Below are 4,354 nucleotides of genomic sequence, written 5' to 3'. Positions count from 1 at the left end.
AGAAAACATAAGGAAGTTCTTGTTAAGGTTTCCTTGGAGAGGCAAATAAAAGAGCAGGTGAGGTTGGTTTCATCAGCACCCAAAGACAAGAAGATGCATTGTTTTATGGGACACTTGATCATCTTGCTTTGCATTGCTCATAATGAGCACTAGCAAAAAGACCACCATAGAGATAATTGTAGCTTCTGTGCCAACATCTGTTGCAAAAGATGATAGGGAAGAGAAAATCTACAAAGAAGTCTATACGATACTCCAATCCAAATCCATATATACATCATTACTCAGTGACTTTAAGAAAGGCAGGGACTTTTGCCCACATAAGTCCAAGTGCTAGTTTAGAGGGACATGGCTAGAATTGAATGGAATTTATTCACCTAAAGTGAACAAAGGAGAATTGGGAGATTTCCCTAGGAGGGGCCAAAGAGTATTAGAGATGAATAAGTCCAAAAGAAAAAGTTATCTGAGAAGCTTTTTTTGTGTGATGACAGGGCATGGTTATCAGCCTGATTTATGAGTAAACTGAAAATGTGTTGATTAGATCCAAACAAGTCTGTCTTATAAAAACAAAACCTTAGCTGAAGGAAGAAACTACAGCAACATAAGATGGCACAATTTTAGGATATATAATCATTTACAGAATAGTTTTTCATCCTATTGGCAACAGAATCTATCAGCATTTGTTTCCTTTCACATTTGGGGAAGGCAGAAAATTTTATAATTTAATTTCCCTTATTTGCGTTACTATTCTTTTTTTGGCTAGGCAATGAGGTTAAGTGACTTGCCCAGGGTCACATCTAGTAAGTATCAAGTGTCTTAGGTCATATTTGATTTCAGGTCCTCCTGACTCCGGGGCCAGTGCTCTATTCACTGTGCCATCTAGCTGCCCCTTTACTTTACTATTCTATCTAAATTAAATGCTTTGTTATTTGGTTTATGATTCCTGCCTGGTCTGTTGGTGGAGAACGCACTAGATGGGGACTCATGTATTTTGGTAATTTTGATTCCTCAAAACATTCTGAATCCAGGGTCACAAAGGAGTCCAAAATAATCCAAAGCAAAAGTAGATACTAGCAAAAGATAATGAAAAATAAATTGGAAAATATGATTCAAGATTAAGAAAACACAGCTTTAAAAGAATTGTAGGCCACTCATAAGCGTATCATTTGTTACTATGTGTTATATATACTTAAATAATACTTACATATTATATAGTTATTATAATATATAATATATGCTTATATGTTATAAATAGAAATATATATACTAATGAGCTTATGCATTATAAATATTTTATTCAAGAAGAGAATTAAAAGGCAGTGAACTTAGTAAACATTGATCAGTATCACAAAAATGAAATGAGCTATACAAGTTGAAAATGAATGATTACAAATGTAGGAGTCATTTCTGAATCAACTCTTTGTGAACAGTTTGTTCAACATAGATCCCAAGTAGAAAGCAAACCAAATTAGAAGAAAGAATAAAGATATGCTTGCATGCAATTTTCCTCTAAACCATACTGACTTGAGTTATTCAAATAAGTCATCAGTGCTGAAAAATGGAAAATGGATGAATAAAAAGACCTCAGCTTGGGCTATCACAATTCCCACATAAATAAAGCAACAGAACCCAATTCTGTCATGGTTAGACCCAATCTGGAGTTTTATGTTTAGTTCTGAGCATCAAATTTTAGGAAATACATTAATAAGCTAAAGAGTGTCATAGAAGGGGCTCTTAACAAGGAGTCTTTGAATATTTTTTTTAAACTAAATGGTCAAAGGATTTGAACAGGCATTTCTCAGATGAAGAAATTAAAACTATAATCATATGAAAAAATGCTCTAAATCACCATTGATTGGAGAAATACAAATTAAAACAACTTTGAGGTACCATCTCACACCTATTCAATTGGCTAACATGACAAAAAAGAAATATGATAACTGTTGGAGAGGATATGGGAAAATTGGAACACTAATGCATTGTTGGTGGAGTTGTGAATTGATCCAATCATTTTGGAGAGCAATTTGGAACTATGCCCAAAGGGCTATAAAACAGTGCATCCCCTTTGATCCAGCAATACCACTACTAGGCCTGTATCCCAAAGAGATCATAAAAAAGGGAAAGGAACCACATGTACAAAAATACTTACAGCAGCTCTTTTTGTGGTGGCCAAGAATTGGAAATTGAAGGGGTGCCCGTCAATTGGGGAATGGCTGAACAAGTTGTGGTATATGATGTAATGGAATACTATTGTTCCGTAAGAAATGATGAGCAGGCAAACTTCAGAAAAACCTGGAAAGACTATCCGGACTGATGCTGAGTGAAGTGAGCAGAACTAGGAGAATGTTCTGTACAGTAACAGCCACGTTGTGCAATGACTAACATTGACAGACTTAGCCCTTCTCAGCAATGCAAGAATCTAAAACATCTCCAAAAGTGTCATGATGGAAAATGCTATCCACATCCAGAGAAAGAACTATGAAGTTTGAATACAGATCAAAGAGTACTATTTGCTATTTTTTTTCCTGTTTTGTTTTGTTTCCTTTCTTGTGGTTCCTCCTATTGGTTCTAATTCTTCCTTACAACATGACTAATGTGAAAATATGTTTAATAGGAACGTAAAAAAAATTAAAAATATGAAAAAAAAGAACTACGGAGTCTGAATGCAGATTGAAGTATATCATTTTCTCTCTTTATTTTTTTTCTCATGGTTTTTCCCTTTTGTTGTGATTCTTCTTTCACAACAAGACTAAAATATTTAATATTATTGTACATGTATAGCCTATATCAGATTGCATGCTGTCTTGGGGAGGTGAGAGGGGAGGGGAGGGAAGGGAAGGGGGAAAATTTAGAACTCAAAATCTTATAAAAGTAAATGTTGAAAATAAAAATTAACTAATTTATATATATATATGTATATATATATATATATTTGGTAACTATGTTGGTGTAATTGGTTTCTTCTGTAATCCTATGTATTATAATTTATACATTTAAAAGCATCATTTTGAGATGGGGGATATGGGTTTTATCAGACTACCTATGACACACAAAAAGAGTAAGAACCAGAGGTCTACAGGAAGTCAATGGAGGCAGCAAAGAGCCTTGGGTTCATGCTTTAGGAGAACTGGTTAAAGGCATTAGGGGTGTTTATCCTGGAGGACAGATGACTCAGGAGGACATGTTATTTGTCTTCAAGTATTTGAAGGGATGTGAGAGAAAGAGGGATCAGATTTCTTCTGTTTGGTTCCAGAGGTCAGAACCAAGAAGAATGGGCAGAAGTTGCAGAGAAGCAAATATAAGCTTCATGTCATCAAAAACTTCATTAATGACTCTCACTGTTCAAGAGTAGCGAGGGCTTCCTTGGGAAAGAAGAGGAGTCCCCCTAATTAAAGCTCAAGCAGAAAATGCTGACTGGGTAGGTTGTAGAATGTAACTAGGAGTTTACTTTTTAGGTATGGGTTGGATTAGCTGACCACTGACATTAGTTACACAACTCTTCAATTCAATGATTGTGTGAAGTTTGCAGTTTTGTCCAGAGTAGTCAGTTCCAGGGATTAAGAGGTAGTGTGGGTTAATTTAAGGTTCATAGGCTTCATGTTAAAGTCTAATTTGATTGGCGTGAGTAAGAAGCAGTAAATCATAGGGCAGTGGGGGGTTTTTGTTTGTTTGTTTTTTTGTTTGTTTTTTTTGCAAGGCAATCAGGGTTAAGTGACTTGCCCTGGGTCACACAGCTAGTAAGTGTCAAGTGTTTGAGGCTGGATTTGAGTTCAGGCCCTGCTGACTCCAGGGCTGGCGCAGTGGATAGAGCACTCACTAGTGCCCCTATAGTACAGTGTTAAGAAATAGGGATTTGGAGCTTAAGACCCTAGGTTCAAAGTCCAGTTCTGCCCTGTAACTTTCTATCTGCCCTGTAACTTTGAGAATGGCCTTTACTCTCTCTGGGTCTCAGATTCTTCCTACATAATATGAAAGAGATGGGCTGCCTGGTCTCTAAGGTCTCTGCTAACTTTAAATCTCTGATCCTATGAGTAGACTCATCTTTCCCCCTTAATTTTCCTTTTTCTTAATCCTTTCATTCTCTTTACTTTCTATTTAGCATTTTTTCTTTCCTCTTGTACTGATTCTCCTTTTGCTGACAATTCTTAGTCCTCCCAGATAATCTCTAGTTGTTCTCATAGTGTTTCTTTTGTCATACCTTTGTCTTTTGCATACAACATGGGCATCCTTCAAAACTCTGCTTTGGATTCTGTATTGTGTCTCTTCTGTATCTCTCTCTTGAAGAGCTCTGTGTCTCAGATTGGGCTACAGAGAATTTTGAAATATACTCATCACATCCCCAATATTCCAATGTTTT

Source organism: Vombatus ursinus, unplaced genomic scaffold (assembly GCF_900497805.2).
Source record: "Vombatus ursinus unplaced genomic scaffold, bare-nosed wombat genome assembly UNPS02014772.1, whole genome shotgun sequence".
Classification (NCBI taxonomy): domain Eukaryota; kingdom Metazoa; phylum Chordata; class Mammalia; order Diprotodontia; family Vombatidae; genus Vombatus; species Vombatus ursinus.
The sequence above is the reverse complement of the archived record's forward strand: the minus strand, read 5'-3'. Positions refer to the sequence as shown.